We start from the raw sequence: 24,794 nt of genomic DNA, 5'->3' as shown, positions 1-24,794 counted from the left end.
GGGACTGACGATGATTCGAGGTCCCAGCGAATCGTCTCGATTTTCGAGAAGAACGTGTCGCTACTCACGTGTACACACGTCCCACGGTTGGTCGTCGATCAAAGAAGTCGAAGAAATATCTTATAGATTCGATCGGGAATTCGAAGGGGGTTCGGAGGTGGGAACCGGCCCCGTCGCGATTCATCCCGCAGCGCAAAATCTTCCCTTTCTCTCCGGGCTTACGCGACCGGTGAAAACGATCGAACGCGATCGAATTTATGTCGTACGATATACGTGTGTACACGCGCTCGTGTATATATCTCTCTGGGATATTCCAAAATGGAGAACGCGAATCCCGCCGCAAGCGCGGCGATGTATTCCTCACCGCGGTAATAAAAAGCGGGCGGAATGCGCGGTGACGAGGTTTAGGGTGAGCCCGGTTTACCGCTCTCTCTCTCCCCCCCCCCCCCTTCCCCCCCCGAAAACCGGAGATACGAGAATACGAAAAGAGATTGAACAAACGAAGATGGAAAATGTATAAAATCAAAAAGTAATATGGAAAAAAACAAAAATAAAGCAAAGGGCGCGGGGGAGCTGCCGAAAGAGCGACCGTTCGAATAGCTACCGAGCGGCGCGGTGGTATCGAATATCGAGTCTCGATGGAAAAGAGCTGCAGCTGCCACTTCTTCCTTCTTCTCGACTAACCCATGCGGAGACGGCATGTACGACAGTTTGTCGATACGTGTCGTATGGATGTAGTTAGAACCGAATCTTCTTCCTCTACCTGATCCGACGCACCGAATAAGTAACACGTGTGTGTCCAATGACACAAGGTACATATTATAAAAACCACGCTAAAACACCACGCACGTCAGAGACGATGTTGCGAGAATCTACGTTATGATTCACGTCCAACGACTGCGTAAAAACCGAGGTAGTCGTTGATAACGATTCAGACCAATATTGGCGATCCAATTTTGTTTTGGAAATTATTATACAACCACCCGTCAGCACCTGCGTTATTGATCTGCTCTGTGTTTTCCAGATTCGAAAACAAAAAAAATAAAAAACGAGTCAAAGACAAAAATGGACTCAAAGTTCGAACTTTTGGCAGCCCCGGTGGCACTGTTTCATTTACCGGAAAATCGCGACTAGGTTTTTCGCTCGAATTTGTTCTTCGACATCGCAATCACACAGGGGTCTTTTAACGACGTCGTTCGAAGTCTCACAGCTGCAGCCGGTAAATACGTGTCCGTGTATATCGCGTACCTCTCGTACACAAGCGTAACCGTGTACATATGACGTTATAAAAATTAACAGAGAGTATATAATAACTATATATAACCAATACACGTATGTAATTATCACCGCGGAGTGGATCCCTGCGGGCGCTTTCACTCGCCTGTAGAGATCCCCGTACGCGTCGCGAAATCGATGTTAACGTTGACCGTCGCGAGTCCGCTACTTTCCGCGGTGTGTTTAATATCATCGGTTTATTTGTTTCGAAAATATGTACAGAAATATATAAGGTATACGTGAAATATATATATGTATATATATAAGCTACGTATCGCATAACCCCGGGCGATATGCAGCGGGTTGCTGCGCTAGCTGATTTATTAGCACGGATGTAGGCGCGAGCACAAAGAGGTATGTAAGTACCTCCATGAACTTATGTAGGGTATGTACGTAGCGGTGATAGGTATGCACGTATATATACCTATATATCTATACTCGGTGGATTAAACGTATCTGTACGACGAATGCCTGGGGAGGAAATTGTTAATTACAAACAAGGCTTGGGGGGGCCCACATGGCGTATGTTGGTTTATTGCCGGTAGTCTGCGCGGCAAATGCGATCGAGTCACATGTCGCACATGCACGTATACGCTCGCGTATGCGATATGCGCATACGAATATATATAAATATATACGTATATACGTCTAATCCCGTGTATAAAGGTGGCACCAAATACGCGCGACTTGAATAATATCGTTCAATCCATATACCGCGGGCCCACTATACTCCAACGATCGTAGCCCACATGTATCGATAGCGTTGTGGGAAGATTGAAATATTCTATAGCGAACTGAAGCGATACAGTTTTCCGATACTTTCTGTACCCTGCAATAATAATCGGACGTCGCGAGGCGAGTAATGTAATATCGCGAGCGAAAAATTTTTTTAAAACAAGAAACAAAAATAATCGTGCAATTTAAACCATTAAGAGTTTTTTATACGGAGTTGAAATTTTTTAACGATCGTGAAATTATAATTGCAGTGTACGATCGGCGCTCCACCTGTAATTAGATTCTCTTAATCATCTAATTTGGGAAATTTTGATGGCTCAATTCGTGGCTATTCCTCGATTTAAAAACCCCCCGGAGTGTGTTATTGGCTTATTAACCAAACCTTGTTCGAAATTCTCTGAAAGAATTAGCGTGAAAAAGTAGAGGGAGAAAGAAGAAGTACGGCGGATAGATAAGCTGCAGATGGAATTACGAGGAGAAGAGAGAAAATAATAGGCGCGGGCTAAAGTTATAGTCGGTAATTAGCAGCGAGTTTTGTACAACGACGCCCAAACGTATGGTTAAGCATCTCTTGGAAATTTTAATTTTGCCGACTACTTTGGACACGAACGACAAAAAAAAACCACACACACTCACATACCCGAGCGCCTAAAATACGTGTACATGCAGATCGCATGCCGAACCGACCGGAGTTGACGTGCGTGCATACGAATCAGGTGGAGAACCTTATGCATAAACATGAATTTTCAGGTGTGACATAGGTGACAGCGCAGCTTGCGGCAGCTAACAAGTCTCGGTCCGTGTACCGCGTACGCGATTCGCGAATGGATCCGATCGACCTATCGTTCGAATGATCGGAAATTTATCGTTACGTAGATCGTTAGAAAATTATAAACAATCGCTCGAGTCGGACCGGACTATATTGAGGCTGCGTACCGAAAAGGAATCGGAATGAGAAATTCATTGGAAACGTACGTGGGCTTCGGCGACCTCGCACTTCGCCCCCATAACCGTGTACTCGTATGAATAATAATACGCCCTCGTAATCCGACGCGCAAGGACCACGAGCGTCGTACCGGTGCGATAGATGTATATTTTTTCAACCGTGCCGATAGACGAATAAAAGGATAGGATCGAAGCGGTTGAACTTCGACGATCGATCGAGAGAAAGAAAAAAAAAACCTGATCCAAGTAGAAGAGAATCTCGAAAAACGCGATCCGGCCGAAAAAAAAAGATTATCGTGCTTGCCACATGTCGTCGGCGGATCGTCGTCCTTCTTCTCCGAAATGATGTTAATAAATTGTAAGTACCCCCATTGTGAGTACAGCAGATCGAATGATCTTCGTACGTAAGGAGAGGTATATGATATCTCGTAACGCGCGGAAGAAGCTCGAGCTATTAATTAGTGGATAACGCGAAAGGAGTGCGAGAGAATAAGTCCGACTCGAACCGGATGTGTGTGTGCGCGCGGCGTGTATGTATACCAACCCCGCGAGCCGCGGGGAGCTGCGAGCAGGCTGCGGCAGTAATCAACCTTAAAAGTAAAGAACCCGGCCAATTAAGACATCAAATACCTTAAAGGTAGCGCGTGGTATATACGTGCGCGGTAAGTGACAGAGTCGGACTCCGCTTATACAGTTACACCTGTGTGCGTGTACGTAGTGTACCTACCATCGGGGGGTATATTTTCTGAAGGTATGGTTCGCAGTTTTGTACCGGATAGATATAAACCATCGAGAGCCGAGGTATCGATGCTCGTACCGCCGCGGTTTGTCCAAACTTGGAAGGAACAGCTGCCGCCTGAACGGGAGGGAACGGTCAGATTTGCCGCGGCCGTAATTGCTTGAATTTTCCGCAAATGGTATCGAGCGAGGAATACACGGAGACGGTAAGGCTATAATGCGCGCGGCCCGTACGCACCGCGTTGCCAGAGGTATAATGTATATATATATATACCCACACTTTGAACCGCGTAATACGCCACCCTTTTTGTTGCAAAAAAACAAAAACAAAAAACAAAAAAAAAAAGGAGGAGAAAAAAAATTACACACCTCGGGAGGCCGCTGCAGCGCTCTCGCGAAACGCGCGTGAAAGGCATCCGGTCTTATTCGCTCCTCGGGGGTTTGTAAAACCATAAAAATAATGTCCGTTATCTCCTTGGCCGCGCGGATCTCATCGGTTTCACTTTTGTAACGTGTCCGCATTGTGTAAACAATTGCTTTGTTTCTTCCGTTTTCGAGATGGCGAAAATCGGTGAGAATTATCGTTCGATTCTATGATCTTACTCGGGGGCGGAGGGTGCCTTCCCCCCAGGGAAGAATTTATTATATTGAGTCGTGTGACACCTGCTCACGTTAGAAGAAAAGGTGGCCGAATTTTCATTGGAAATATACCATATTTGAAGTAAATAATTGGCATGGAATTGTAAAGGTATGTCGTTATTATGCCGCCCGCAGCCGCCGTCACTCGAGGACGACTCGTCGACGTACGTCCTTCCTTAGTTCGTTAGCGCGCGGTGGTCATGCGATGCTGCTCGCGATACTTCTTAATTCAATCTCTCTTCCCGGCTATATACCTGTAGCCGATCTTCTTCGGCGGCCGCCATTTCTTGCTCGGCAAACTCAAACTTGCTCTGTCTAAATTTGTATTCAAATTTGGACCGACTCGAAGTAAACCGCGATGCGAATATACTTGCAACGTTTTTTTTTTGGAATGAAAAAAAAAAAAATTCGACGAAGAAAAAAGAAATAGAACGCCGTTTCTCGTCGGGTCTCGTTTGGCGAAAAATTACAATTTTCATTATCGATGTGCGCGTGTCGTTTTTGATTTCAATGGAACAAAGGGGAGGTAAAGCGCGATCAAATATTTAATCGAGTACATCTCGTACGGGTAAAGTGGAGAGTTACCAGTTCCTCTGACTAAAAGGTTGGGTTAATATTTGCGTACGTATTGCGAAGTAGTCGTCGCGTGTGATTGGCTGAGATTGTCGTACATGCAGCGATATATGTACGTGCGTGTTGCGAAAGTTATTACTGTAAAATTACCTCCAGACGAAGAAGGCATATAACTAAGGTACGCGTACGCACCTATAAGCGTATGAAAAAAAATATTTGACCGGGAAAACAGCGTCTAGCGATGACAGATCGTTATCTTTTTTGTTGTACAGGGGCAAACACCGGCCTAAGCAAAAGTATACGAAATAAGGCTGAGCTGCTTCCATGCGATCGTTGAATTTCTATTTTTTTTTTTTTTTTTGCTCCGTTCCGTTCACAGAAGTAATAAGGAGTCGGGTTGTTCGGTGCGCGTGTAGGTGAGCACCGAACGAATACTTCGGGAGCAGATGAGTGAAAAATTCTCGGCGTGCTCGTAACGTATCGTTTTATCGAACTTTGAGATCGATGATGTATCATGGATCCTCGGACGTGATCGTTGGCATCCGGCATTCTTGTTTGTAAGCATTCCCATGACATCATAACCATTTACCCCATGCCGTATGATCGTTTCTTTCGTTCTTCTGTTTTTTTTTTTTCAATTCTTGTGTCAATTTTCAATTTTTTATCGCTTTCAGTTCGCTCGCTTCATTCCACTACTGAGATTCTATACGCGAGATAACGTGTGTAGCCTTGCCGATGGTTTTTTTTTTTCCCCTCAAATAATGAACGAGGCGCTTCGGCGGGGATTAAAATTTTCTCGATCGGTATCTCATTTTTTCTTTCAATATCAAACGATTATCTCGCGTACCTATCTAACGAATTGAAATAGAAAAATATTTTACCTTCGAACGACCGAAAATTCAGAGAATTCGGAACACGCTATGGATGGAATCGTAGAAATAATCTACGGTAGCTATTCCTGATAATTTATTTAACATTTCTTTCTAAATCATTTGGAAGTGAGTTTGGTTTTTGAAACGTTTTGTTATATCAAAATTTCCTTGTCATTCCCGATCACGTGATTTGAGATTGTGCGAATCAAAAATGAAGCAAGTTTGTAAGATTTTTCGTTCGATCTTGATCCCGGTTAATTTGATCGAGCAAAAACGTATAGATACGCTAATTGCAATATGTAGGTCTTGCGCTCATACGCACGTGAGAGAGAGACGCGTGACAAGCGGTATTATTATACCTGCAAAGAGCGGTATCTATACCGCGCTCCCACTATTTTTTTCTTTCGTACCGCGGCGAGCATCGGCGCTTGCCGCGCTACCGCCGGTCTTAACGTCGCGTCGCCACCCGACGACGCGCGACGGTCACGAGAGCTCCACGAGCCATCGCGTGGGACCGAATCGGCGACGGGGCACCCACGCTTATACTCCCGGCACCCACGCGCCGCGCTGCACGACCACGCGTTTGGGTTCTTCTCCTTCTTCTTCTTCTTCTCCTTTTTCTTCTTCTCCTTTTTCTTCTTCTTCGTCTTCGTCTTCTTCTTCTTCTCTTCGCCTTCGTCTTCGTCTTCTTTATGCTCGACTAGTCGTAGAAAGAGCTGCTGAGAGATGCAGACACCGATGCAGGCGGTGAGTTGTTCCAAACTCGTTGCACCAGACAGAGTCAACTATTTGACCAAGGGACCAACTTCGACTTCTACTCCGAAAAGTGAAAACCTGAATTCAACTTTATCTCGAGCGTGGTTTGTTACCACTTATGGATGGCCCGTCTAACCATTTTTCTTATCCCTGGCTTTTGTTTATCGTCATTCTTTCAACTTTTTCATTCCTCCTTTTCTTCTTCTTCCCTCTCCATCACGCCGTCTCGTCTCTCGTTTTTCGAATTTCTTCATTCTATTCCACCGACGACCACCAAGAATTCGAAGAATCTTCGAGCTATCGTAGGGAACCTCAAATTATTGGGCAAATTTATTTTTCGGTTTCAACGACCGAAGAATTCTTCGTCATAAAATTTTTATCATCTCTACGCTCGCACAGCTTTTGTTTTGTCCATTCGTCGCTCTGAGATTTGATTTTCGACTCTTTTCGACCCTCTTTTTTTCTACTGTTTCTTGTTCCAACTTTCTTCTTTCTCGTAGCGTAGTTCGATTCGCGATTACCCACGACGTCGTAGGTGTACCGCGGTGCTCCCGTCTGCGATTTCTTAATTATATCCGAAGAAGGATCTCCGAGGCTTTTAGAGACCCCTCGTCAAGAGAACGCTATAGATATACATTCGAGTAGTTTTATATACGTGTGTATAATACATGACTATTGGAGTTTCCCCGCGTGCTCACGCCCACGCAACATCGTCCCATTATCGTACCCTGCGGAGCCAGACTGGCCCGAACGGACGATGTCAATGCGCCCCGTCATCCACGAGATGACACTGACAGTGAAGACATAATAATAGTCGAGCGAACCCACGCACTCTCTCGACTCTCCGGGCCCCCCCTGCGTCAGCCCACCCTTGTCGCTGCACTTCATTCTAATAATAAGGCCCCGAATATAAGTTATTATATATACGAACAGCGCTCGGCAGTGCCCAATAAGGTGACTTTTCAGATGGTAGTCGGATACCAGCAATGCGAGCTTTAATTATAAACGATGACCCGCAATATTCGAGTCACTCCGTTCGGCTCGTGCAATTTTTATTCGAAATAATTTGTTCGATTCCGAGCTGCGAGCAACGAAAAAAAAAAAGATTTCGCAAGAGCGCGAGAGCTGATAAATTATCAGACCGGATCCGACGTCGAGGAATATCAGACGTCTGAAAAATTCATCTGTTGTCCAAAAATGGCGTATGTGATATCTAATGTGTACGAAAATATTCCGGACACGAAAACCAATCAATCCGAGGGGGGAAGGAGGAATGCTTTGTACGTCGATTGGGCGTGAAAAAAAAAGGAGATGAGTAAACTGTATGGGGGATAACTAGGAGAATCCGCGGATCTCGGCTGATATCGTGAATTTGAATCATAAATCTAGGGGGTGATCCTTTTCGCAGGATTCACGGTGTTGATATACAATATATACCTGAAAAGTTATAATCCTTTACGCGGGTACGCCGGCAATTTACGCTGAGAACCTGTGATTATATTTATTTTATTTTCTTTATAAAAAAATTTTTTCGCTCCGTTTTTTTTTTTCGTTGAAAATAAAAAGAAACAAATGAAAAGGATGAAAGAGGGTGCTGCGCCACCGAAAAATTGCCATCGAAATACCGCGAGACATTTTTATGGGCTAAGATTGGCATCGCGATAGCGACTATAATTGCCTGAAAACATTTGGAGCGTCAAGAACGCTCTCTGATGTCCCGCTCTTTATAATACTACCGCGGTAAGCCGAGAGTCCAGATTCTGAACATACTAAACGCTCACTATCAAGAACGATCATTTTCTCAACACTATAAACGCCCTGTCAAACGGAAACGCAATTATGTCCGCTGTCCGATTCACACGCGTAACAAAAAACACCGTAGATTTGTGAATTATGTGCACATCGGATAATTTAGCAGAGAAAAATCTCGTGCGCCCCGATTCACAGCGTTTGAAGTATTTTACATAATATTCTAGAAAATTTATCGTAAGATCGGAATTTTTTTCTTTTTTTTTTTCATTTTTTTTTTTTTTTATTCTTCTTTAATTTTGTTGCTCCGACGCGCAGCCACAGTATTTATATACGACAGCCATGGGGCATCGCTCGTGATCATTTCGTTACGTGTTGCGTGAGGTCCGGAGTTCTGCCTTAGGGGTTTATCTGGGTGGTTTGAAAAAAGATTCCTTCGACTCATCCCCCGTAGGGGTGTAAAATATGATCTGCGACGCGAGAGGCACCGGGTAGGAGGTGTGAAAAATAGAAAAAAGCAAAAATACAATCAATTAAAAATAACCGTCACATCGTAGTTTTACAGTCGATCGTTTCATTCGCCGGTTTTATTATTAATCGAGCATCGAGCGTGACCAATCTTTTGATTGGTTCGCTCTATTCAAGGTTACCGAAGGTTCCCCCCCCCCCCTCCTCCCTCCGTTTTAAAGGTTGCGCTAATTTAAAAACCTGAATCGAATTTTATATTAGTTTAGGAATTAATCCAGTTGCGCGGCGCTCGGAAACTAATTATATCCACCTTCTAAGACGGTGATGAATAAAAATAATAAAACCAATTCCCGCTCGCCCTAATCCTTTCGCCCTAATTTTAATGCGAACCTTCATTTTTATACATTGAGCTATGAATATTTATGGGAACCAGGTCCGTTTTCTAAGCGATTATACACCGCCTACTTCACGGTGGCCAGACTCTTCTCGCGCCGATATTATACCGCCACCCTTGTGAAATGAAATATTTCGCCGACGACGACGAGGATGATAAAACTGAAACCAAATTCTTTATTTTACTTTTATAAAAAAACGCGTTCACCTCAGCTCCGCGTGTGCGAGCCGCTCGATATTCGTGCGCGTCCCCGTACAGGGTACGAGTGTACACCGAGTCGAGAGAGCCGCGCTCACGGGGCATGAGAAAGATTTGGGAAAAAAACGCGACAGCCGAAGTAGAGAATCGAATCGAGCAATCTGTATGTATGATATCCAGCATTGGCGGGACCAAATTTGGTGGCATTGTGAGCCGGTTCGACCGGGCGTACGGACAGCTGTTTCCCAGGGTCGAATCCGGTCTTTGCGCGAGCAGCGTCGACTTTAACTTCGCGAACTCGGAGATCTTCGCTCGTCGGGGCGTCGCGCGCGCGTTCCTGGTCGTCGACGTTCGCTATCGACACGAAACGTATCGAACGCCAAAGCGATTCTATGATTTATATTTATGAGTCTTCGACTTCTTCTTATCATTGTTATTTTCATTATTATTGTTATTGTTGTTATTGTTATCCTTTTTCGTCTCATTCTCGGATATCCTTCTCTTCGTTTGTCGTCTTTCTTCGAACCACATCAAGGTACGAGCACGTTACTCACCGGTGCTCGCGGCTATTGATGACTACCGGGGAGTAGTCATCTCAAAGGGCGTCCATTCCAAGTTTATATTAACTGCTCCTGTGCTGCCGGTGCCGGTGCCGCTGCTGTTACAGCTTTGTAAAACAGCAGTTAAAGAGATCCTCGCTAATATGACTACCGCGTAACCTGCATCGGGATATAATCATCCCGTGCGAACGCATCTCTCGAGGCCAAGTATTTTCTCAGAGGTTCGGAATCATTACAAATTGCAATCGCGATACTCGAGACTCTGTCGCTGTCTATCGAAATCGCCACGGAAGAATCGAGTTCTCGCTTTTTATCTCATAGCATCGACAACTGATTCTTGACAGAAGAAATCTGAGGTCATCGAAACAAAAAAAAAATCGCGTCATTTTCACCATGAATCTTCCGTTCGTATAGCTCGTAAGAAGTTACCCTCGTCAAAGTTCCGTCGTGTTCGATCGGGTCTGAATTTCACAATAAAATAGATACGAGTCCCTTCATTATTAGACACGCGGGATGAAATTCGTATCGAATCAACTTCCAAGAGTCGAAGAAGTGACGAATTCTTCGGATCGGCTGAAAAGTAGCGGTGGAACGTATTGTATTCGAGTCCCCTAGCGCGGCGGCTACAGTCGTCGGACGTTCAACCGATAGCGTTCCGGGGTGCATTCCGACCAGGTGTCAGTCCTTTACGAACGACTGAACTCTACCCGGGGATACGCATCTCTCTTTATCGGTCATGGCACGGGGTTGGATCGAAAACTACGGGACGAACGGCGGAACAGGTGTAACCGTAACGCCCGGGTGGTTTTCGGTCTGCCCCTGGAGGCGCTGCCGGGTACAAGACTCGGGACTGTATATCCTCGACAGAGTTCTCGAACGAGATGCCCTGGACCACACAGGTCGCGGCCGACCTGTGTAATATTATTTAATAGTCCAGTGATTCTCAACGATTCTCCCGTACGGGGTGTGGAAGGGTTGAACAAAGAGGAGGAGAAAAGAGGGAAAAAATGCCGTCGACAACCCGCCCCTAAACATTCCCCAAATACCTAACCGTTCGAGGACCGAATTTTTCTGTTTCCTTGTCTGACCTTTTTTTTTTTTTGTTCTTTCAACTTCAGAAACTAGGGGTGGGAAACGGAGATAAGGGGGACGGGGTTATAATTCTGGGATCAAATCGCTGCTCGATTCGTTCCTCGAGTATGCAGAGGAATATGGGAAAACGCGATTATCTGCGAGATAATAACCGTCCACCGTATGAAATTTAAGACAACGAATAGAGTTGTTAAAAATTATTTATTATCGGTAAACGCGGACTGCAGCTGCGTATATGGTAACGGATAATAAACGGTTGTATAGAAGCGTGAAGCTGATACTTTCCGGTTTTACCGAATTCAAAGAGTTATGGCACCCTGACGTACCGCTGTCATCTAAATTAACTCAGTCATAGATCGAGCACGTTAGATACGTACTTAGTGAAGCTGACCGAAAACAAAATAGAAGGGAAAAAAATAATCTGTGAAAAGTTAGGAGTCGCGGCTGATTATCCAAAGTCGTAGGTAGAACACGAATACGTGTACCGTCACAAGAAATATACTTGTACTAATTAATTGGACTATTTACGGTGGCGAAGAGAGCACACGTGAAACGAATGTATAATGATTCCGTGCGACGTTCGTCGAATTTTCGAAAGAATAAGAAATAAAAAAATAAAAAAATAAAAAAGATCGGTGAGAAAAAAAGATGGAATAAAATCAGAGATACCCACGCATTTCAACATTAAATTTCGAGCACTTAATTAACCCCAGGGATATTTCGAGAGGAATAGTGGGGGGGGGGGGGGGGGGGGGGGGAGGGGATGAGAAATATAATTAACGATCTTCTCTCGGTTACTTGGTAACGAAGCTGCGCGCGCGATCTTATTCTAATGATACCCATTAAAAGTTTGACCTCATTAAAATGTCTCGGTCTTCTGACGAACATCGATTAAATAGTTTTTCATTCTACCTACACCTAGTTAAACGCATAATAGCTGATACGGAATACATCAGGGGGCAGGTGCATTAAAAACTTTTACAAAAGAACAGATGAAAAACAATTTTCTTCAAAGGATATCCTTTATCTTCGCATACGTATAGATGTGTGGGATACTTTAAATAGCTTGCAGAAAACCAAAGCGTAGCATCCGTTCAATTACCCGTGCATCCGATGATCCCATTAAAACGCCAACCCTTTCGAGCGTTTTTATGGAATACACTGTACGCAAAGAAGTTATGTGGAAGGTTTTCTATTGAACTGCGGAAATCGATTCCTCGCATCAGGTAGGCTTTTAAATTCTTCTCTGGAACTTGTCATCCGCGGGGTTCAAATACCCCTATAAGGTTTCACGGCTATACGCAAGGTTATTCTACGACGCCGGTTCGAACAATTCTTTACAAATCTATTTCTTTGCCGATTGACATTCAATACTCATCTCCGAGTTCCCACTCGTCTATATTTTATTCTCTCATCTCGAGGGGGTTTTCATCGACCCGAAACTACCCTTGGACACGTGACGAGGAGGCCGATTTATAGGGGCATCGTTTTGATCAATGCTGGATCTTTTTTTTTTTTTTTTTTCTCTGCATTATTACCAATTCAATTTATAAATTGATTGAGAGCGATCGATCGGCCGATCGTTATATGTACCCACTACTCCCGATTTGCGTGGGAACAGAAGTTTGTGGACCGGTGGTGGCGAGTCGGATGCGGAAGGGTTTCAATTAGGAGTTCGATCGCGATATCGATTTCAGAAGGGCTGCGCGGATATCGCTTTAACGGATTATACGAGAAATTAATTAGAGAGGTAGCCGTATTCATCCGGCGTTTATGCATCTATTATAAACTACACCGCAGCGAAGGAATCGATAGCACTGATCTTTGTCCGTTCAATACGGATCCGCTGAGCCCCTGGCTAATAATATATTTCAGGTAGTAGCCATTAGTCGACCGCACAGGATGAGACTGAGACCATGTTCGGAAGATAACGAAAATTGAACGTTCGATATTCCGATGACCTCCGATTGCCCAATAATTGATCGACACGCGTGATCCGTGATTTGCGATATTTTTTAAGGTTCTACGTAACGTGGTCGGTGTCAATTTTTCGTTGTTGTTGTTTTTTTTTTTTCTTCCATACAATCGGTGGGAAACTAATTTTTATTTCGGTTTCCAGATAATTACGTTGGATAATTAGTGGCGCGAGAGGGTGAGCTTTTATACCGGGTTCGGAACTGATTACCGGAGGGAAAAGCGAATTAATGCGAGTCGAGAGCCGCGTGCCCTTCGAGAGGTGGAACCGCCTCGAGCCCTTCCATATAGGAGTAAGTTTTGAAACCGAAAGGTGCGTCCCGTGTGTACATCCGTCGATCCCGTTCTTCTTCGGTAATTCCCCGGGGGTAGAAAATAAAGAGACGAGCGTCAGTACGGTCGGCCACCGTGGCAGACGTCCGCCCCACGCGACCTCAATTTATTCGACACCTCCTCTTACATGCCCTTAGCTACGAACGAGCAAGTTTCTCAGTTCCTCCCTCGCGCTACGAACCACCTTAAACCACAATGGAAAAGGGCGAACTGAGATCGGCTCTCAGCCGTAATCCGCCTTTATGGCAAAATAAATCGCGATCTGACTTGTGGGAGGATGTTCCTCTGGATATAAACCCCGATGTAGACCTCCTACATTCTGCCGCAACAACACATCCTCTTCCACGTCCGACTTCGTTTTATTAGGAAAAATAAATTTTTTTTACCCACAACCTATTTAAGGAGTAGACGAAAAGGGCACGTTGCAAAATTTCACAAGGATCGCGTACAGCGTCCGTCGGTCGGGTCCCTTATTTTTAGGGTGGTCCGGAAAATCGCCCTCACTTTCAAACCGACAAAGCGAAATAGAAATCCTTACCGTTGTCCCTTGTATACGAGTCCCGGCCTCCGTTGTCCGTGAAAATTCTCCCCATTGACGTTTCTGCTTTTCGTCGACACGCGTGCCGTTATTTTAATTTGTTTTTTCTTTGTCTCTCGAAGAGAAGCCCTCATCGTAGCGTGGAGGTTTTTTTCCGAGGGCTGCCGAGAGTCGAGGTTTCGTATTCTCACGAGAGGACGACGCCGAGGACCCGCAGCGAAAGATCTCGTTGGTCAGGAGCGTGCGCCACAGCCTGGGCGGTCGCCGCTGCTGGGATCGCGCGCGTATCCCTCCGGACGAAACGAAGGGTGAGGAGGTTAACCCCCCTGTCCTAAATATGTTATTAGCTTGGCTCGTATAACTGCTTAATTTTGGCTGCGGGACGCCCTAGGGGCGATCGTGTGTCCTGCGAAGAACGCAAGCCGGGCGCGCTTTTGCTCATAGACGCGGGGCACGTCGCATCAAAGATGTGTACGCCACAAGCCTCAACGGTGTTCCCGCTCCGCTGCCGATCTTTTCGAAAAAGGATAGCTCTAGAAATTGCCCGCCCAGAAGTTCGGCGAGCACGGGGGGCCCTAGATTGTTTAATCTTCAACCTTAATCAATGCCTACGTTACCCGTGATTTTCGACAAATTATAATCATCACGCCGGATGTAACGTACTCTCCTGTATACACGAAGGATCCAGTTTGTTTACACCGTCGTGTAAAAAAAACCGGGATCGAAAAGCTGCGCGGGAATTTTATTCGGATTTTTACGCTTTTCGAATCGTGTAGTTAAAATTTTTCTCAAAAACAAAATAATTGGAAAACTTTCGACTCACGTTCGCCGGAACATCTTTGGCGCGGAGTGATTTTTGACTTTTTCCTCGCGGCTCGGTTTCCTCTTGGGTGGGCTCGATTGGTTCGGAGGCTGTTTTAGAAATGATGTTATTAGTTGGCTTAGAATCAATAGGTGACTAGAATTATGGCGGGCCCGAGGGCACGCGGTATATGAGCCATAAATAACGTTATTAGTAGTTATTACCGGTTGCTCAATAATTGACAGATACAAATATTCACATAGCGGAACTAAAGACGTCTAAAAACGTTTGGAAAATTCACCATTTTCATTCGTTCGCTCGACGCGTATAAAATTTCTCCGCATTTTCTATGCTCCGCACGCGCGTTTTCGTTATCCGAGGATAATATCCGTTCCTCGCGCGCGCGGGGGTCGACGGTGTGTGCGCGGTGCGGCAGAAGTTGCAATTGCCTCGCGGTAGGTACTATCGCGAAGAATTTAAGTAGAATTCACCAGAATCCGTGATTATTGTGAACGTACATACAGTGGGAGATACGAATCTGGTTTGACCACGAATTTCGCCCGAGGGTTTCGTTGTGATTATATCTTTGGTAAAAATAAAACTCAGCGCGATTAGCTTCGACGAGTATAAACAACTGCTTCTTCGAGGGTCTCTGAAATTATTTAGCGGGAATCGAGACTGAGAATCGTCAACAGATTTTACATCATTCCTCAACTCGGATAAATTTGAGAATGAAAAAAATTAACGAATATCACCGAATTTTTTCTCCTCGATCAAATTCAAAATGTGCGACGTAATTTATTGAATTAATTACCTCAATTTATGAGACAATGAACGGGGAATAGATATTCATTTTACGTCGAGGAGAAAGAAGTTTTAATAAATATGGGTGAAGAAAAACTGTCTTCGGAACCGGTATGAAGTTGTTATAAAAATTTTTAAAAAACCAACTAGCTGAGAGTGCAGATCCGTGGGACCACACGCGCTTGGAAATTACATCTTTTGAGGATTGAAATTCCATTTCGTATCTTGTAATTGTACGTTGCCCCCCATAGCATGACTAAAAAGTGTATAATTTTCGTGTATAACTTGATATTAATTTGGTTTCATCTCGAGCTTATGTACCGTGCACACGGTTAGGTGCATACGATGCGCTCGCGTTGTGCCCTTAAATAAAAACGTATGGTGTCGATTTCAGCTGCTGCGGCTAATTAGTCCTCGATGTGACGAGCGAAATTAAAATTCGTCCAAAAATTGTTCGCGAAAAATTGAACGCCTTGGCGTCGGAACGCTCGAAAAATTACCGCGAGGAAAATGTTGAAGGAAAAAAGAAAAATCAACAGACGAATAGATTTCAAACCTGTTCAGTATTTTCTCGCTGGGTTTTCAAAGGCGACTCCGTGTCACATGAGTTTGAATAATTTCTATTCGGAAAATAACAAATTCCGAGTCACGTACGCGACTTTTGCCTGCAAGTATAGAAACGGTTTGAAAGGCGCGTTTAAACATCGTGGAGAATTTCGAAATACGTTTACATTGGAGCGATGATCGTTATGTAATAGAATTCGAAGAGTTTATTATATGTATACGTTTCTATCGCAATTAAACTCATACATGCGATATAATTGTGATTACATAGAATTACAGCTATATCCGTACAGTCATGGGTAACACGTGCCGACCTTCTGCTGCACAATCTTTATCTCTAAGTGCGAGAATTATCCATCAGATTTTCCAGAAGCAAATGAGACGATGATCATATTTATAAATGAATTACACACACGCACACACGCTATATAAATACTACCGGGAAAAATGATCAAGCAGAATGGAAAGGCGCTGTGCAAATAAAGGTTCATCGACGAGGATATAATTATTATTATTATTCACTCTCCTCGGTTACCTACAATTATCACAACTGACCGGCAATTATCGTGCGAAATGGTTTGGAAACATGTCGAAAGTCCCTTTTCCCTTTCATCCGGAAAATAACGTATTGCCCGCGTAAGCTCATAGGTATTATCTACCATCGACTCATTCCATTTCCTTTCTTTTTTTTTCTTCTTGTTACAGCTCTAGTTTTTCAAAATTACGTTATCTGTGAATTCATCGAAATTCTCAGAACGATTTGCACCTGGTAAAACAGTCGATCGAAGCTTTGGTTGTTTTGATGTATCCGAAAAAAAAATTAGAAATAGAAAAAAAAGAAAAAAAAGAATTCATTCGCGTGTCGACCTCCTCGCCAAAAGCATACACTCGCCTACCCGATGGAACGTCTATTTGGTATTGAACTTCAGCTTGCGGAGAGTCCAGAATAAATTTGACGAGGACCGCAGTGACAGATCTCTGAGAATTTCGACTTTATTTGCACACGTTGTGCCATTTTTTTTGCCTATGGATTGTACACACCATACGCGTGTTTTTTCAATATTTTATCATAATGTAATTTATCATAATCGGCTTCATTTCAAGGTGACCTCAAACGCTACGGATAGTCAACAATTTATCAGGACACGTCTATTTTGACAACCTCGCTTGTCACGATTTCGAAAAAATTTTTGTGTTACGTTCGATGATTTATGATCGTTTGGAGCTGTTGCGATACGCATTTTAATAAATCGCAGGTAATGCAGAATAATAAGTCGATAGGTCGATGAATTTGTGTACCGAAAGATCGAACGTAAGTAACGTCGGTTAAGTTCGATTCCGTAATTTACAACGAATAAATTATTGCCCCAGGAGCTGTTTGTAACATCACCTTGCGTGCTAAGAATATTAACACCTATACCTCCGACGCAGTAAAGCCACGCGATATCTGAGCAATAAAAAGTAAATTTCAATGCGAACCGAACAGCTAGAATAGCACAGGGTTAAAAACTTCGATGTGTTAATTAAATGAAAACATATTTTTATGAGATATTCTTTAGTCGCGGTACTAACGTCTTCATCTACACACGATATAACGCTGCACTAAAAATGAAATTTCAGTCGCACGTAACGTGCAGGGAGTTTCAGCCCAACGGCTTTTATATCATTCGTAGTGCGTATAAAATATCCTCGTGTTATTATACCCACCGCAGAGCTGCAGCTCGCTTGACCCACTTAACGCTCTTATTGTTATAGTTGGAAAAAGAGGGCAAAAAATGTCTCACAATTTTCGAAAAACATTTTTTCCCCCAACACCCTATCAATTTTTTTCGAAGTAAAACGTACCTGAGTGACACGCTGTGCTCCCCAAGCGTCGATTGAATGCTTGAAGCCGTTTCCACCTGCCTCGAAGCTTTTCGCTGACTCGAAATGCAAGAAAAACTACGCAGTTATAATTCCACTCTTACCGTAATTTAGACCCGACGCGATCCACTGCCTTCTGATTCTGAAGGAGAACTGAAGAATCGGCTCGCAATAACGTTTACATTCGTATGTACCGCACGGAACGGGCAGCGTCGACGCGCAAATTAGTTCACCTCTGTTCAAAGTCGTTGCTCACCCTCCCTGCGTCGGGCGACGCCGTATCATAACAAGACCTTTCTTTCTACAGTCGAAATATATTTTCTACCCGGCGTTTCTGCAGTCATTGAAAAATGCGTGATTTTTCCCGATGAAATTGTACCTTGGAGCGGGTGTGTCCGGTCGTATTTGTACGTACAATGAATGTAAGTATTCGATAACGGATGTCAGATGCTCGACAACAGATATGATTTCGCTGCACGCGCGTTTTACGTATGCGACGACGACGATCGTAAAGAGATAGGCGAGACTCGTGTATTCGGAAATTAAAACACACTCGTGTTCGCTGGCATATTCGCGTTGCGATGCACCGCGTACATGAGTTAAGGTACGTACGTACCTGTACGTATACATATACCTGTACGTGTTACGTATATGCAACGGCAGAGCGAGAACTTCTGTTGCCGTTCGCTGCACGCGTAAACTGAATAAGTTGGTAACGCGAAGCGTACATAAATTCACGACAGAAGACAACCGAGTTAAAGATGTACTTGGGAAACTGGTAACCGATTCTGCGCGAGGGTTAATACCCGTCGTATAGTATAACGTATTTAACGGAGCCGAATCAAATTATAATCATCATTTTATAGCTCGCCGCTGCACCACACTGAAGTTTTCTCCCGTATACCGGTGTGGAAAACGATATACGTGATACCAATATCTGTACACATTCCACCGTCCGATAATCGAGATTAAGCGATATATAATATAAAAGTTGAATTAATGAACGAGTGACGATTATCGCACGTTCTTACACACTCGCCGTATAAATTCTCGATGCGTGTATACCTATACGCGTAATCGATTCAATCCGCCGTTTTTGACGATCGGTAATAATCGGCTGAAAAATCGAACCGTTACGCGTCTACTCGAAATTTATTCAGCGATTTTCAGAGAGACACTAAAAAAATCAATTTTCTAACATTTCTCAAATTTTTTCGCGATAGAACGCGAGTCGACCGGATAATTGCGCCGTTCGAGGTGGTTGGATTTTCGTTCTTTTGAGTCAGGTTATTTATTTTATTTCAAAAAACAGTCGTGGTAAGGTCGAAAGCTCGTAAAATCTCGCGTGAATTAAACACTTGTTTCTAAAAGTGTCGCTTACAACCTGTTTCTTAGATGTTCGTATATACATACACATATACGTATGATATGCGCTGTTTCTCGGACACAGATACCTTTGTGTTATACGCATAGCGTGTGTGGGGAGAATGCGAGCTGGTGAGGTAATGGAAAAGAAAGAATTGAGGGAAGGAGTGTAAAAACATTCAAAGGATGCTCGTACGGGTTTTAAAAAATAAAGGGCGGTGGTGAAAAACAAAAAAATAGAAAGCAGGTATACGTAGGGTAATAATTATTAAGTGAGGCGATTGAATGACATCGAGGCGATTTTCCACGGCGGCGCCCGTTTTTGTAAAACAGTTTTGTCCGTATAAAAAACGGCGTCATTTCGAGTGTTAAGCAGTAATTAATATTCAACTTGAAGAAAATTTAAGAACTCGTTCGACGTGTCGGTTTGAATTTGAGAACAAAAAAATGAGAAAAAAAATCAAACGAAAAGAGAAAATAATAAAATTTCCTGGATCATTTTCGGCGCGCGTTTCGTTACACGGCCTATTAGTTTTATACCTAGCTATTAAATTTAAAGGATATAGGGTTTCCATGAAATAATTGGAAGCCGAGAATGCACGTGTGACGCCGATACCACCCTCCTCAGGCCGTACGCTCTTCCCACCACAAATGTATACACACATTTACATTATTTACTCGAATATATACAAATTAAGAATCACGAAAGGACGACGACGATACAGTTCCGCGCGGACCGAGTAGCGGGAGAGGCCCCGCGTTACGAACGCTGTTGTGACAGGGGGAGGGGGGGGGGGGGGGGGTATCTTCTCGGAGCCGCGTTGATTCTTAACTGACTTTCATTAACCGCCCGAAGAAATCCAATTTATGGGGAAAGAGTTATCTACCGTCAGATTTCATCGCCACGTTTCGTACCGGTGGCTACATCTGTATAACGCGTATCCTTCCACAGAAATACTACAAACTCACAACACGGATGCGAGGAAAAAAAAAGGACGGAGCGCGCCTACGTACGGCGTTGGGTTTGACTTTAATTTTTAGCCCCAAGTCTGGCGGGAGGGTAGTTCGAATTCTCGATGGGCGGTAGCCATTTCACCGAGATATATCCAATATTCACGCTTCGTTTAATTCGTTTCAACCTGGACCGCGCGTTAGTTTTTTTCAACGTAATTTCCCTTCAACCCATTCAACGACACTCGTTCACGATTTTCTCGGCTGTTTAAAAGATTCGTATTATATAACCCGGGGAACTAGGCGTGACTATTAATTAAGAATTCGGGACTTTTAGTCGGAATGAAGAAAAAGTTTTTTTCGGGAGGCTTAACGCGAGCTAGATATATTGGAGTGTTTTTCAAAACGCCCCGGTATTATGTATAGGCAGAAAAAAAACGGACCTCATAATTCCTTCTATATTCCAATTTTGATCTTGAACTTTTTAGAAACTGAGGTGGTTTCTCATTATAATAATTCCGACCGCGCCGTGTCCCATGCATACGTATATATAAAGGCTGATTTTCCAGGTCCGCGTACCTAAATCTGCGAGGTCACGACTTGACCACCGGCGAAGACTTTGCAATCTTTCGGTCGAAACAATGAAAAGAATAAAATTAGTTTCGGTTTCAAATTCCTCGACCATATGTCACGGGGGGGGGGAGGGTGCGCCAAAGAGAAAAATCCAGCTCCGTCGTTCCGAAAACTCCGACATTACCACCGCTGAATAAACATTCAACGAAAGATGAAGATCGGGTAGAAACGAAAAAACAAAAAATAAATAAATTGCGTGAAAGTATGAAAAAATTTTTGCTATTCCGTTGAACGTCAACTCCCAGAAAAGTTCGTCGTTTCCTCACGGGTATTATGGCAAAGTGACGACGATCGAACGCGTCGATAATTGTTTTTCGAAAGCATTCGAGGAGTATAAGGTAATTAAAAATGAAGACGGTGGATTAGCCTTCAAATATCCGTGAAAATGGAGAAGACCCTAAACTAAAACAAAGCGGCTTGGGTTTCTCTGGAGCAATCCGCACACGTGACGCACGAGATACCGTCTCCTGTCATCCGTGTATAACTTTATAATGGCGCATAATAACATAATTTCTGTTTTTCTTCCTTCTGCAGTTTCAGGTGGACTATTAGCCCCGTGGGTTTTGGGTGCTTATTAAAAATTCAGCCCAACCATTTCGTCCTAATTACGGTCTAGCGTAAGTCGTTTCTTCGACCGGATGGAAAAGACCGCGCGCGCGCTCCGGCAAGCGAAACAGCAACGACCAGCCCTTTGCGCAAAGCGGGTCCGGCTGTCCCGAAAAATTACGTGCGATTTTCCAATTTCTGCCAATTTCGAACGTTTCGAAAGTTCTCGACCGCATGAGACGCGGACGCGACTCGTCCGCACCTGCCACGCGCGGCTTACGCGGGAGCAAAATTTTTAATCCCCCGAACCGAAGAACGCATTTTCATTCCACCGGTTCACGTAATCTTCGTGTAACGAGGCAAAATATTTACTCCGTAGAGCGCCCCGCAAAACGTCCGTCTTATTTCAAAGAGTTCAACAACGATCCGAGATACCGATCGCTCGCATTATTCGCCACCCTTGCGGTGAACGGGTTTCGCTTAATACCCGGATTAGGATCGGATACAAAAACGAAACGGGATCATTTTCCTCGCTCTTCCATTATGCGAACGGCGAGTCCGATCCCGAGAGTGATTCGGTCCGGGTCAAAGCACAAGGGAAGCCTATTCCGAACTACTCGGGGGTATTTCTGCAGCGGTGGAAACTCATGACGAAGAACACACATCTTCCACTTTCTACGGGGTTTCTCGTCGAAGGTTGAGCGAAAAACTGGCGAAACCGGAACTCGTAACCATAAACTAAATGCGTGTTCCGTGAAGTGAAGACGTTTGGGCACCATCTCGCACGTGTTCCGTAGCCCCGTGCACGGCCACCGCGCTCATTGTTCCCGGGCACGCGAGACCTGAACCTACTGCGCCGAGTCGTCCCGACTCCGTGACTGCAACACAATCCTACGTACTGAAATTGAAGACAACAACGTCTGCCCGCCGCTGCGACTGCTGCTGGGTTGGCTATAGACCGAATACCATGCCAGGACTAAAAACGTTATGGGTGGCGGACTTCTGGAACAATATACCGAACCTCGACTGCAGTTTCAAGTCGCTCGTACTCGACGCTGCTCGAATGGTTATATTATTAGACCGGTTGAAAAAAAAAACGCTGGAATTTCAGATTTTAGGCAGGGAGAGAGAATTTTCGAACCGAGTTTCTCGCATTGGAAATGATATTTCGAAGATCCTTGGGATTTGAGAAAAATTCTATCCGAATGCAATTTTATAATTCCGTAGACGAGATTTGAGATAAGAATCGCGCGTCCGCTTTAGCGAATCTTATCTCCGCACCCGATCGGTTGAATTTTGACGTCTAAATAGCGTTTCTTATAATCCAATCATACAGGAGAGTCGGAACGAAGTTGAGGCCTGTAATTATTCCGGTCAAATGAGCCACGCGGTCGAGTAGCTTCCATGCAGCTACCGCCGAACCCCGAGCCAACTTCGAGCCTCGGGGTCCCCGTGCTCCGGGCCTACGGTCGGGTGAGTGGTACATTTTTTATTTATAAAAGATTTTATAATTATTTCTTCATTTATTTATTATCGTTATTTCAATTTTTGTTTTCACTTAGGTACCTATGAGGTTCGTAACCGCGGTACACGTAACGCTTGTACCGTACGCGAGCACCTCCGCTCATAAATCGAACTCTGTCCGAGCTTATAATTCCGTAACGGAATCAATTTGCCGTGGGTGGTTGCGCTACACATATCGCCCGGCGTTACACCGCCGAGCGGTGCGGCAGCATTGGCGGTAAGCCTCGTGCATATACGGTGTAATTAAATTGTTACTCCGGGCGTGCCGCACGCCACTCTACATGGGCGGCCCGTCCGCAACGGACACCCGCACCGCTTGTCGTATTTATTAACCCCGTGTAATACGTCTTCACCCCCCCGGAGCAACGAAGAGAGAAGAGAAATAAATTCTTTCGGATATCGCCGGAAATCGTTGAAACTCATTTTTTTCCTCCCTACGTGATTTCCCGACGACGAATTCAGCGACATGTGTCCGAGCGAACGGTCACTTGAGATACGGTTTTACCGTTTTTTTTTTGTCTCTCGTTGTTTGATATATGAATTTTTTTTTTTTTTCGCCTTTGTTTTTGAGACGGGTTAGCCGCGGACCACCCCGGTTCTCGAACAAGGTCGCCTACGTCTGGAGAGGTCTGGGAGTTTCTGAGTGTGCTAGACTGTCTTAAGAGAGACACCTCCGGTAATTGGAAGGGTGCGCCTGAATAATGTTTGTTTGACTGACCATTATGTAAATAAAGAAGCTGCGGTCCTCGAAATTCTACCGCGCGACTCACCGCGGGAGTAAAACTATCTCCTGAAAACCACGGAGAACCTACGACGTCCCGAGTCTTTTCGGGTAAACTTGGGGAATATGGAACGCGTCCAGAAGTAGGACGATTGATGTCTGTTTTTTTTTTTTTTGTCATCTACATACGAGAGACGCGAATCGTCTCGAAGACTTTGAAGAATAAATTCTTAGTGTGGGAGAATAAGGTTGCAAAGTAGAAAGAATTTTCTTCGTAGATGAAATAATTGATTTTCGCGTTTGTCGAATGATTTGTAGCGTTGAATCGCGAGAGTGATATCCTTGCGCGGTAGTGAATAATATAAATATATTAAAAAACGTCGGTATGTATTATGTGGATACAGCGGTGGTGTTCGTGGGATGATAATCTTCCACCTGCCGAACAACTATAAATGGTGGATTGCTGCAGCTTGCTGCGTCCATTAATATAATGTCGAGTAATTAACTAAAGCGACACGAGACCTCCCGAGGACATCTCGGAAGGTAATTTCAACCGGGGAGGAAGATTGCAATGAAAGAAACCAGACTTATATTGTATAAAAGAAGAACAACGACGACGGGGGAATGAGAACTCGGAGAACGCTACGAGCGAAAGAGAAAGAGAAAAAAAAGAGAGAGAACAAGAAAGAGACAACTACCAGCGGCTTAATTATTTATTATTGTCTTCATTTACGATTAGTGGTTATTAATCTGTCCCGGTGGTCCGCGTAATGAGATGCTCCCGCCATTGCATCGTCCGCTCTCACATCTCATTCATCATTCCGTTTCCTAATTATTCTTAAACTCGAAATGCGATCGATCAAACGATTCAACCATTACCGATCTCCTTACTCGAGATATGATATGACTACTTTCAAACTCCGTCGTTCATTTTAATATTTTGCAACTACAAATTTGGACCGATCCGGTGATCGAAATTTCCTCAGGGAACTGTGTACGATCTGCAGCTGGTCATAGTAATAAAATCGCGATGTATACTCCGCAGTAACGAACGCAACTTTTATCGTTCAACGAAACGTACAAATAATTCACGAAACTCGGACGGAATGAGTACGAAGAGTATACCGTAGTAGGTATAATGCTCATCGGCGAACGAATAAAGCTTATTATTTACTCGAGTAA

General features: G+C 44.2%; 1 long non-coding RNA gene across 1 annotated transcript; it reads left to right on the top strand.

Annotated features, from left to right (window-relative positions):
* Positions 1 to 13,102: 13,102 nt before the first annotated feature.
* On the top strand, positions 13,103 to 23,290 carry LOC125500765. Its single transcript, XR_007278226.1, has 3 exons — positions 13,103 to 14,147; positions 22,704 to 22,840; positions 22,930 to 23,290. It is a non-coding gene; the product is annotated as an uncharacterized LOC125500765 (long non-coding RNA).
* The last annotated feature ends 1,504 nt before the right edge of the window (positions 23,291 to 24,794 follow it).

This window comes from Athalia rosae, chromosome 4 (genome assembly GCF_917208135.1).
Source record: "Athalia rosae chromosome 4, iyAthRosa1.1, whole genome shotgun sequence".
In the NCBI taxonomy this organism is placed as follows: domain Eukaryota; kingdom Metazoa; phylum Arthropoda; class Insecta; order Hymenoptera; family Athaliidae; genus Athalia; species Athalia rosae.
The sequence above is the reverse complement of the archived record's forward strand: the minus strand, read 5'-3'. Positions and strand labels throughout refer to the sequence as shown.